Source organism: Eurosta solidaginis, chromosome 5 (genome assembly GCF_040869045.1).
Source record: "Eurosta solidaginis isolate ZX-2024a chromosome 5, ASM4086904v1, whole genome shotgun sequence".
NCBI classification, from domain to species: domain Eukaryota; kingdom Metazoa; phylum Arthropoda; class Insecta; order Diptera; family Tephritidae; genus Eurosta; species Eurosta solidaginis.
The window spans coordinates 196,259,413-196,272,551 of NC_090323.1; the positions used below are offsets into that span (position 1 = coordinate 196,259,413).

At 37.8% G+C, this 13,139-nt stretch overlaps 1 protein-coding gene across 5 annotated transcripts in view; it reads left to right on the forward strand.

Annotated features, from left to right (window-relative positions):
• axed (axundead) overlaps positions 1–13,139 on the forward strand; it is a 95,568-nt gene that overhangs the window by 36,582 nt on the left and 45,847 nt on the right. The window lies entirely within an intron of this gene.

The window sequence follows — 13,139 nt, forward strand, 5'->3', positions numbered from 1 at the left end:
AGGGGTGACTCTAGAATTCGTTTGTGCAATATGGGTATCAAACGAAAGGAGTTAATGAGTATTTTAAGAGGGAGTGGGCCTTAGTTCTATAGGTGGACGCATTTTCGAGGTATCGCAATAAAGGTGGACCAGGGGTGACTCTAGACTTTGTTTGTACGATATGGGTATCAAATGAAAGGTGTTAATGAGTATTTTTAAAAGGGAGTGGGCCTTCGTTTTATAGGTGTTCACCTTTTCGAGATATCGCCATAAAGGTGGACCAGGGGTGACTTTAGAATTTGTTTGTATGATATGGGTATCAAATGAAAGGTGTTAATGATTATTTTAAAAGGGCGTGGGGCTTAGTTCTATAGGTGGACCCCTTTTCGAGATATCGCCATAAAGGTGGACCAGGGGTGACTCTAGAATTCGTTTGTGCAATATGGGTATCAAACGAAAGGAGTTAATGAGTATTTTAAGAGGGAGTGGGCCTTAGTTCTATAGGTGGACGCCTTTTCGAGATATCGCCATAAAGATGGACCAGGTGTGACTCTAGAATGCGTTTGTACGATATGGGTATCAAATGAAAGGTGTTAATGAGTATTTTAAAAGGGAGTAATCCTTAGTTCCATAGGTGGACGCCGTTTCGAGATATCGCCATAAAGGTGGACCAGGGGTGACCCTAGAATTCGCTTGTGCAATATGGGTATCAAACGAAAGGAGTTAATGAGTATTTTAAGAGGGAGTGGGCCTTTCTGCACCAGGGGTGACTCTAGACTTTGTTTGTACGATATGGGTATCAAATGAAAGGTGTTAATGACTATTTTTAAAAGGGAGTGGGCCTTCGTTCTATAGGTGTTCGCCTTTTCGAAATATCGCCATAAAAGTGGACCAGGGGTGACTCTAGAATGAGTTTGTACGATATGGGTATCAAATTAAAGGTATTAATGAGAGTTTTAAAAGGGAGTGGTGGTAGTTGTATATGTGACGGCGTTTTCCAGATATCGACCAAAATGTGGACCAGGGTGACCCAGAACATCATCTGTTGGATACCGCTAATTTATTTATATATGTAATACTTGCCAAGATTTTAAGGGTTTTTTATTTCGCCCTGCAGAACTTTTTCATTTTCTTCTACTTAATATGGTAGGTGTCACAATCATTTTATAAAGTTTTTTCTAAAGTTATATTTCGCGTCAATAAAACAATCCAATTACCTTACCATATTTCATCCCTTTTTTCGTATTTGGTATAGAATTATGGCATTTTTTTCATTTTTCGTAATTTTCGATATGGAAAAAGTGGGCGTGGTCATAGTCGGATTTCGTTCATTTCTCATACCAAGATAAAGTGAGTTCAGATAAGTACGTGAACTGAGTTTAGTAAAGATATATCGATTTTTGCTCAAGTTATCGTGTTAAGGGCCATGCGGAAGGACAGACGGACGACTGTGTATAAAAACTGGGCGTGGCATCAACCGATTTCTCCCATTTTCACAGAAAACAGTTAACGCCATAAAATCTATGCCCCTACCAAATTTCAAAAGGATTGGATAATTTTTGTTCGACTTATGGCGTTAAAAGTATCCTAGACAAATTAAATGAAAAAGGGCGGAGCCACGCCCATTTTTAAATTTTCTTTTATTTTTGTATTTTGTTGCACCATATCATTACTGGAGTTGAATCTTGGCATAATTTACTTATATACTGTAAAGATATTAAATTTTTTGTTAAAATTTTACTTTTAAAAAAATTTTTTTTTAAAAGTGGGCGTGGTCCTTCTCCGATTTTGCTAATTTTTATTAAGCGTACATATAGTAATAAGAGTAACGTTCCTGCCAAATTTCATCATGATATCTTCAACGACTGCCAAATTACAGCTTGCAAAAGTTTTAAATTACCTTCTTTTAAAAGTGGGCGGTGCCACGCCCATTGTCCAAAATTTTACTAATTTTCTATTTTGCGTCATAAGTTCAACTCATCTACCAAGTTTCGTCGCTTTATCGGTCTTTTGTAATGAATTATCGCACTTTTTCGGTTTTTCGAAATTTTCGATATCGAAAAAGTGGGCGTGGTTATAGTCCGATATCGTTCATTTTAAATAGCGATCTGAGATGAGTGCTCAGGAACCTACATACCAAATTTCATCAAGATACCTCAAAATTTACTCAAGTTATCGTGTTAACGGACGGACGGACGGACGGACGGACGGACGGACATGGCTCAATCAAATTTTTTTTCGATCCTGATTATTTTGATATATGGAAGTCTATATCTATCTCGATTCCTTTATATATGTACAACCAACCGTTATCCAATCAAACTTAATATACTCTGTGAGCTCTGCTCAACTGAGTATAATAACATAACATACATACATTTTTTAATTCACATTGTCAGTTTTATTTCATATAAAATAAGATTTACTGGAGCACTTATATAAATGAAATGTTAGATTTCATTATTTGATTTGCTTACATCAACTTTTTCTAAATATGTACATTTTAAGAGCTTGAATCAGGAAAACCTTCCGTGCTTTTTGGTCTGCGAATATGGAAACTACCGATTCAAAACTAATGCTGCGAGCAAGGCTGGACTCCAACACCAATGTTCCAAGGCTTGTCAAGCGATTTGGCTCATAGTAGAACGTAAACAATTTTTCACGCAAGACAATAGACTAAAAGAACGCTCCCCTTCAGCCACACTGATTGGAAGTGTGCAAAATATTCTTAACGCTATGCAGATGTTCGGAAATGATACTTCCATCTTCAAGTCATGAAATTTGTTCAGAAGTTGAAATGGTGGAAGCGAATCTAAGTGGATGGCTTTGAGATGAATGATTTCATCTATTAGATCCGTAGAAATATCGATACCATAAATCGTGCAGAATGCCGCTGCCTTTTCTCTGAGCTCTTCTTCCATCAGATCCTGATACTTCCACAAAAAACTAAATTTAATCGCAATGTCATTTACGGATTCGAAACGTCTTGTCATGTTACCAATCAAGCAGTCCAAAAGAACGTAAAAAACTTGCTATTTGAATTGAGTTTCGGAATCACACTCAGGTGATTCGCCAGGTAATTCATCGAACTGGCGCTTTCTTATCTTCCTTCTTTTCTTCTTTTCTCTGCGAAGGTATTCACAACTCCTATACTCCCTGCCAGAACTTTACATTCTTGAAGTATGATCGACCATTGATGCCTGAACTTCTTCAACTCATCAATCAGGCTACGAATATTTTCTGTTTTCACGTCCAGTGTGGCATTTCTAGCTTGCAGTACCAGATTTCGATGGTTGATTACCGTCAACACTTTGAGCCAAATGGAGGCTAAGAGGATACACTCAAATTTCCCCATATATGCTTCAATCCCTTTCAAATCCATTCCTGTTACTGAACTCAGTTTTAAAAGCTTGATTTCATCAATAGCTTTTAAATATTTGGGGAATGTAAGTTGCGAAAGGTTTCACACTATCCACACGAGCAGACCATCGTATTTGTGACATGCTGTGCAAGGTGCAATTAGTTTTTTCCTTGAGAATTTCCCATCTCTGAGGACTTGCGCTAAAGATATTGTTACGAATATTAGCAAAACTAAGGGGTGCTGCCATCTCTAAGCCGATGCTAAGCAGCGCCTTGCATGCACATCCATAGATCAGTCATTATGTATCTACATAAACGAATCAATCATTATGTCTACACATATGTAGGTACACGCAGCTGAGAGCAACGCACAAGCACATGCAGATATCTTATCTGAAATGCTCCTAAAGGTATGCAATTGTGATTGTGGAAGTGTCGCTCACACATACAAGCGCATGGGGTATGAGAGAAGCTATAAAAATTATACATCTGTAGTTGTAGCTGAGAAATTTATAACTAAGTAAATTCTGGAAGCGCCTAGAAGATGCCACGAGGAAATCACAGAGTATAAAAGCATCAGCGGTAGAGGCGCTATGGGCAGATTCAGTTAAGCACGCTATCTGTCGGGCAATAGATCAGTTTCATTTAAGCTATCAGTCAGTTTGGTTATTAAGCCAGCTAGTTGCAAAGTATAAGTGTTATTGTGAAGTACTTTAATAAAGGCCATTTTTCCATTATTCAATATTGGAGTTATTTATTCAACATTTCAGTGATTCGAACGTTAGCAGAAGATTGCAAATAAGGGGAATTGCACTAAATTCGTTACAATATTATAAAATTTCTGCACAATACCGAAAAATATGATGACTTCTGCAGCAGCACATGACAAGGACAAGGTGCAAATATTGTCAAGGAGTTATCTCTCAGGACATGACTCTGCGCTCCTTTGTAATGAGCGCTCATATTACTGCCATTATCATACCCTTGCCCACGGCAGTCATCCAGGGGAATATTGTGCTTTTTTAGAGTGCTGCGAATCAGCTCAGCGATAGCTTCTCCTGTTTTTGCGTTACAATCGACAAACTCTAAGAAGCATTCTTGTATTTTCCATTTTCCGGAGTCCCTGTCTAATAAAACATAACGCAATATAAAAACAGTCTGCTCAATATGCGCCGAATCAGGGGTTGCATTCACTATTACTGTGTAATACTTGACGGACTTTCTCTCGCCTTCTATCTTTCTAATTACTTGACTTGCACAGATTTCTATGAACTTATTTTGTATTCCATCAGACAAATAATGTGCTTGGAGACGATTCTTTTTCGTTTGAGATTCCCTCACCTTCTCCAAATGTTCATGCAATAGGGGGTCATAATTGCTGATCAGTTCCAAAATACCAAGAAAGTTTCCATTTTTTGGATTTCCGATCAATGAATTATCCCCTCTAAATGCCAATCCTTTTTCTCCAAGAAATAAAACAACATCAAGAATTCTTCGAAGTATCTCTCTCCAGCGAGCTGCTTCATTTTTAAGGGTGTCCGCTAAGAGAAAATCCACTGAACTTGCATTTCAAATTCTCATTTCATATTGGCGCCACTCTATATAGCAAGTTTTATGATTTTGACTATTTTCACGTTCAGAAATTTTGTCGCGTAACCTCTTCCAACCTTTTTCTTTAAAATAACCTGAAGATTTTGGCATAGCTGATCGGGTATTTTCGGAAATTTTGCTGAAAAGCCGGCATGGAAAATAAAAAAGGGCTTCTTTTGTTGCACTCCAAACGAGCCAATCACGCTTTACTTTTTCTCCGTTTTTTTTAGAGTAGTATAAGGAATGATTTGAAGGAAATGGCGACCACTTTGATCGTTGGGAAATCTAAATAAAATGTGATTTTAAGTTAGTTGCAGCATTTTTGACAGATAGCGCTTATAAAATTGTGTCAAAAACGTTTATCTAACTTAAAATCACATTTTATTTCGACTATGACTATGCCCCATAGTATTTGATCGGCTTATGATTTTAGTTAAGTGATTTTCAATTTTAAAACATTTTTTTTTAGCAACAAAATATGTATGTATCTATGAAATCCTAGTTAGAGTACTGTCAATACTGCTTTGCCTTGCCGGGCCCCCAAAAACCTTCCGTGCCCCAGGGCAATTGCCCTGGCTGACCCCCTCCCCCCCTCTCCGCGGCCCTGGTTCCACATTGAGTTTATGATAATAAAAAAATTTAGGTACTAATTGTGCCCACCGGTTATAGATTAAGCGTACTGTAATGCGTGAAGATATTTACGGCAGCCAGAATCTATGAGTCGCTGTACGGTTTCTACTAATTTACAAATAATATGGAAGTCAATTGGAAACGCGTTTAAAAATGGATTCGAAGCCGATGTAGGTACGATGTTCCCCAATGACTCCGACGTATACAATGTGCTAAAACTTCTTTCTGGGAGTTTGATACCCATTGTTCTGGCGTCGCACGGTGGGGTATTTGATCAATCTAGCTGGCCAAAAGTGGATTTTTCAAAATATTCCAATTTTTTTTTTAATATATTCCCTGGCGTTCGTAGATGTCCACTGAATAGTATACATACACCAAAATCTATCTGCAACGTCAACGGAGCTAACCGCGCACATCTAAAGTTGTATAAAAATTGTATGCATTTCGATGTGTTTTTGGATTAAAAAGCCATATACCCTTCTAACCTAAATACTTGTTCACTTGTTTAGCCTTAATCAAATCTAGTTACATTTTCTTTTAGGACAGGTAAATGTGCTTTTAATTCGTATGTTAGATTTTTATACCGCATGTTTTAACTGAGTTATTCTACTTGTAATACTACTACTTTTTAATACTAAATTTTTTAAAAACCTTTCAAACAAAAAGATATAACTTTTTTTCATGGCATATAATGTCAGTAATTTTTTGGCAATATATAAGCTTTGAGTGGTGATCAATTTTGTAAGATACTGATACCCCTATTGGCGAAAGGTGGCAATCTTGTGAAAACATCCTCAGTGGCAACACCTAGGTGAAAAGTCTTAAAATGTAATACTATACCGATTTACCAAATTTGATTCAAATTGGTTAAGCCGTTTCCGAGATGGTAGTCGATATACAAAGAAATATAAAAAAGGAGGTGAGGTGGCAACTCTACTTAAAAGTGTCTATAGAAATGCGGAGTAAAATGCCTTTCGTTTGATACCTATATTGATATACATATCTCATGTAATGCCAAAAAATTACTCCGGGTCCCTACGAAACCGGGGGCTCGATCCATAGTAATTCTGCGCGGAACACCATGAATTTACTGTCAAATATTTCCTATTATAAGAATGAAGCGAAGCAACCACTTTTTTTATCAGAAATAACTGCTGTTTTAGTTTTGACCAGCTAGATTTATGAAATACCCCACCATGCGTCACCTGAGTGTGCACTTACGCGTATACATAGTCACGTCTAACGATAAGATAGAGTCCTTTGTCACCATATACGACACTACCTAGAGGTTTAGACAAAGGTTTGGCGTTTTGGCTAGTTGTGGTAACTGGTTCGCCTTCCGAACAAGGCATCCTCGTCTTTATCTTTTTGGCATTCCATCTGCATCTTGACACTGCTCCAACGTTAGTGATTGAAATTATAATGTGAAGAGAGTGTTAGCAAAATTTATGTGAACTTCCATAAGTATATGTACATACGGGTATATAAAATAAAAAAATATTTAGTTATATTTAGAGCTAATTGATCGGTTGCCGCAACGGGGGTAGTTTATGCTATAACTTTTCCTATATACCTATATATAGCTACATACATACGTTTGTGTTTATAATTTTATTTACATATACTACATACTTACATGTTATTCCGTTATTACAACAAATCTAAGGTAATTCCATGTCGATAACGTGCCAGATATAACAAGGAAGGTTAAGTTCGGGTGTAACCGAACATTACATACTCAGTTGAGAGCTATGGTGACAACATAAGGGAAAATAACCATGTAGGAAAATGAAACGAGAGAAACCCTGGAATGTGTATCAAATGAAAGGCATTAAAGAGTATTTTATGAGAGAGTGGGCCATAGTTCTATAGGTGGACGCCATTTAGGAATATAGCCATAAAGGTGGATCAGGGTTGACTCTAGAATGCGTTTCTACGATATGGGTATCAAATGAAAGGTGTTAATGAGTATTTTAAAAGGGAGTAATCCTTAGTTCCATAGGTGGACGCCGTTTCGAGATATCGCCACAAAGGTGGACCAGGGGTGACCCTAGAATTTGTTTGTACAATATGGGCATCAAAAGAATGGTGTTAGTGAGTATTTTAAAAGGGAGTGGGCCTTAGTTCTATAGGTGGATGCCGTTTCGAAATATCGCCATAAAGGTGGACCAGGGGTGACTCTAGAATGTGTTTGTATGATATGGGTATCAAATTAAAGGTATTAATGAGGGTTTTAAAAGGGAGTGGTGGTTGTTGTATAGGTGGTCGCATTTTCCAGATATCGCCATAAAGGTGGACCAGGGGTGACCCTAGAATTTGTTTGTACAATATGGGTATCAAAAGAAAGGTGTTAATGAGTATTTTAAAAGGGAGTAATCCTTAGTTCCATAGGCGGACGCCGTTTCGAGATATCGCCATAAAGGTGGGTATGCAATATGGGTATCAAACAAAAGGAGTTAATGAGTATTTTAAAAGGGAGTGGAGCTTAGTTCTATAGGTGGACGCCTTTTCGAGGTATCGTAATAAAGGTGTACCAGGGGTGACTCTAGACTTTGTTTGTACGATATGGGTATCAAATGAAAGGTGTTAATGAGTATTTTTAAAAGGGAGTGCGCCTTCGTTCTATAGGTGTTCGCCTTTTCGAGATATCGCCATAAAGGTGGACCAGGGGTGACTCTAGAATAAGTTTGTACGATATGGGTATCAAAAGAAAGGTGTTAATGAGTATTTTAAAAGGGAGTAATCCTTAGTTCCATAGGCGGACGCCGTTTCGAGATATCGCCATAAAGGCGGGTATGCAATATGGGTATCAAACAAAAGGAGTTAATGAGTATTTTAAAAGGGAGTGGAGCTTAGTTCTATAGGTGGACGCCTTTTCGAGGTATCGTAATAAAGGTGTACCAGGGGTGACTCTAGACTTTGTTTGTACGATATGGGTATCAAATGAAAGGTGTTAATGAGTATTTTTAAAAGGGAGTGCGCCTTCGTTCTATAGGTGTTCGCCTTTTCGAGATATCGCCATAAAGGTGGACCAGGGTTGACTCTAGAATGCGTTTGTACGATATGGGTATCAAATGAAAGGTGTTAATGAGTATTTAAAAGGGAGTAATCCTTAGTTCCATAGGTGGACGCCGTTTCGAGATATCGCCATAAAGGTGGACCAGGGGTGACCCTAGAATTTGTTTTTACAATATGGGTATCAAACGAAAGGTGTTAATGAGTATTTTAAAAGGGAGTGGGCCTTAGTTCTATAGGTGGACGCCGTTTCGAGATATCGCCATAAAGGTGGGCCAGGGGTGACTCTAGAATTCGTTCGTGCAATATGGGTATCAAACGAAAGGAGTTAATGAGTATTTTAAAAGGGAGTGGCCCTTAGTTCTATAGGTGGACGCCTTTTCGAGGTATCGCAATAAAGGTGGACCAGGGGTGACTCTATACTTTGTTTGTACGATATGGGTATCAAATTAAAAGTATTAATGAGGGTTTTAAAAGGGAGTGGTGGTTGTTGTATAGGTGGTCGCATTTTCGAGATATCGCCATAAAGGTGGACCAGGGGTGACCCTAGAATTTGTTTGTACAATATGGGTATCAAAAGAAAGGTGTTAATGAGTATTTTAAAAGGGAGTAATCCTTAGTTCCATAGGCGGACGCCGTTTCGAGATATCGCCATAAAGGTGGGTATGCAATATGGGTATCAAACAAAAGGAGTTAATGAGTATTTTAAAAGGGAGTGGAGCTTAGTTCTATAGGTGGACGCCTTTTCGAGGTATCGTAATAAAGGTGTACCAGGGGTGACTCTAGACTTTGTTTGTACGATATGGGTATCAAATGAAAGGTGTTAATGAGTATTTTTAAAAGGGAGTGCGCCTTCGTTCTATAGGTGTTCGCCTTTTCGAGATATCGCCATAAAGGTGGACAGGGGTGACTCTAGAATAAGTTTGTACGATATGGGTATCAAATTAAAGGTATTAATGAGAGTTTTAAAACGGAGTGGTGGTAGTTGTATATGTGAAGGCGTTTTCCAGATATCGACCAAAATGTGGGCCAGGGTGACCCAGAACATCATCTGTTGGATACCGCTAATTTATTTATATATGTAATACCTGCCAAGATTTTAAGGGTTTTTTATTTCGCCCTGCAGAACTTTTCATTTTCTTCTACTTAATATGGTAGGTGTCACAACCATTTTATAAAGTTTTTTCTAAAGTTATATTTCGCGTCAATAAAACAATCCAATTACCTTACCATGTTTCATCCCTTTTTTCGTATTTGGTATAGAATTATAGCATTTTTTCATTTTTCGTAATTTTCGATATCGAAAAAGTGGGCGTGGTCATAGTCGGATTTCGTTCATTTTTCATACCAAGATAAAGTGAGTTCATTAAGCACGTGAACTAAGTTCAGTACAGATATGTCGATTTTTCCTCAAGTTATCGTGTTAAAGGCCATGCGGAAGGACAGACGGACGACTGTGTATAAAAACTGGGCGTGGCGTCATAAAATCTATGCCCCTACCAAATTTCAAAAGGATTGGTTAATTTTTGTTCGACTTATGGCGTTAAAAGTATCCTAGACAAATTAAATGAAAAAGGGCGGAGCCACGCCCATTTTGAAATTTTCTGCTATTTTTGTATTTTGTTGCACCATAGCATTACTGGAGTTGAATGCTGACATAATTTACTTATATACTGTAGATATTAAATTTTTTGTTAAAATTTTACTTTAAAAATTTTTTTTTTTAAAAGTGGGCGTGGTCCTTCTCCGATTTTGCTAATTTTTATTAAGCGTACATATAGTAATAGGAGTAATGTTTCTGCCAAATTTTATCATGATATCTTCAACGATTGCCAAATTACAGCTTGCAAAAGTTTTAAATTACCTTCTTTTAAAAGTGGGCGGTGCCACGCCCGTTGTCCAAAATTTTACTAATTTTCTATTCTGCGTCATAAGTTCAACGCACCTACCAAGTTTCGTTACTTTAGCTGTCTTTTGTAATGAATTATCGCACTTTTTCGGTTTTTCGAAATTTTCGATATTGAAAAAGTGGGCGTGGTTATAGTCCGATATCGTTCATTTTAAATAGCGATCTGAGACGAGTGCTCAGGAACCTACATACCAAATTTCATCAAGATACCTCAAAATTTACTCAAGTTATCGTGTTAACGGACGGACGGACGGACGGACATGGCTCAATCAAATTTTTTTTCGATCCTGATTATTTTGATATATGGAAGTCTATATCTATCTCGATTCCTTTATAAATGTACAACCAACCGTTATCCAATCAAACTTAATATACTCTGTGAGCTCTGCTCAACTGAGTATAAAAAATGGAAACAAAGAACCTATTTGTCTTAGCAGCTTCGAAGTGTCAACATATTTATATTTACGTACCCACGTGTGTCATTAATGTGTATAGATCTCTATGTCAGTGTCAAGGTCCATTGATTAACGCCTATTTGAAGGTTATACCATGCGATTCACGCATTTTTTATTTCCGGAGAGCGTGCGTTACACTTACGAAACTTTGAAATTTTTTTGCATTTCCGTGGACGCAATGATCAAAAGCTAATCATGAAGGAGGGATGTGGAAAAATTGTTTAAGAGATAAGTTGTAATGTAGTTGTGAAAATATAGGCGATGCCACGCCCCTTTCTGGAAAATAGCCAATTTACTGACAAGGGAGAGACAGGAATAGAGTACAGAGAGTTAAAAGGAAAGGCAGAGAAAAAATTAAGGGTATTGAAAGATAGAGGGGGATAGGAAGGCAGAGTGCAAGAAAGAGAGGAACCAAGAAATAGTGCAGGAGTGGAGGAAAGAAAGGTCGAGAGAAAAAGGGTTACAATATAAGACAAGAGGATGGAGGTAGAGAAAAGCTGCGTGGGTTGGTGAAACGAAAGGGAGAGAAGAGAAGACCGAGAGCAGAACAAATAAGAGTACTGAAAAGAATAAGGATGCAGCATCGGAAGAGGAACGGAAAACAAAGATAAAGGGATAAAATGAAATAGAAGGGGAATATAAGAGGAATAAGATAATGGGAAGAAGGGTAGACCGAAAAATAGCTAAGGAGGGATAAGGAGAGGAACAAGAAGTAAAATAAGAGGGAGTATGAGAAAAAGAGGAATAGTAAAACTGCAAAGAAAATAAAGAGAAAAATATACAGAAATCGGCAAAGCTATGGAATGGGAATAAGATTAATTTAAGACTAAACTGAAGCGCAGCAAGGGACCGTTTGCTAGTATTAATAAAGTTTCCAATTGCGTTTAGGCCTCGCATCCTCATGTGGTGTATAACAGGGTGCTTCCCAGAAGATTTGAAGTACTGAAGCAGTTCAATGCTCACAACGAATCGAAATGCACATATCCGGTGGACAAATGAGACTGTTGCTCAAAAGGCAACTCAGTCACATAATACTAGAATATCTCAGTAAGCAGTAAGATCATACTGACGGCATGTTATCAATTTGTTATCGATGTGTTAATGGTTTACTCTCGACTAGTTGTCGGTTTGTTGTAGGTGTGTTATCGATGAGGTATAGACGAGTTGTCGACTTTATATTAGTTGTCGATTTGTTCTCGAAGGTTATCGGTTTATGATCGCAAAGTAATCGAAAATTTGTCGATAAAACATCGAAATATTATCAAATTTTATCAATTTGTTATCAAAAAATTATCAATAAGTTATCGAATCTTAATCGAAAGTTATCGATTATCCATCTATTTTTAAACGGAGTGTTGCCAATGTCCGCGGCTGCCATGTGTGGTGGTAACGTGCGCCTCCTACCACACCGAAGATCCTGGGCTCACGTCCGGACAAAGCAACATCAAAATTCTAGAAACAAGTTTTTTCAATTATAAGTGAGTTTGGCATACACTATACGAGTGATTTGGCATACGCTGTACGAGTGTATTTCTGCTATGAACAGCTTCTTAGTGGAAACTCATCTGCCTTGCAGATGCCGTTCGTAGTCGGCATAAAACATGTAGGCCCCGTCCCGCAAATTTATAGGAAAAATTAAAAGGAGTACGACGCAAATCGAAGGAGAAGCTCACCCTAAAATCTCTTCGGATTTTTTCGCGCCTTACATTTATTTAAGCGCCAATTAAGTAAGCTACCAATGTCTTACGGATGTGATATCGACTTGTTATCGATCACTCATCGGTTTGTTATGATACATATGCTAATAAAATTTCACTGTAAAATTGATCAAACCCATTTGCAACGAACCCGTCGATAATAAGCCGATAGGAATCCAATAAGAAGCCGATGACTCGGCGATAACAAATTAACAAGCCGATAACTCGACGATAATAAGTCGCTGTCGTTAGTAAGCCGATAGTAAAATAATAACTTATCTGTATGGTTTCCTGCAGATAAGAAGCCAACGAAGCTATTCTCGAAAAGCTGAAAATTATTTGTTCCTGGTAAAGTTGCCTCTGTTGAGGTTTAAGTTCAACTTCTGGGGCAGCTATAGTTAACTTGAAAACATTAGTTTTGTAGAAGTATATTTACACATCATACTTCACGAGTACTTGGTACTTACGCGACTTTTTATACCTTTCATGAAAATGAAATGGTAT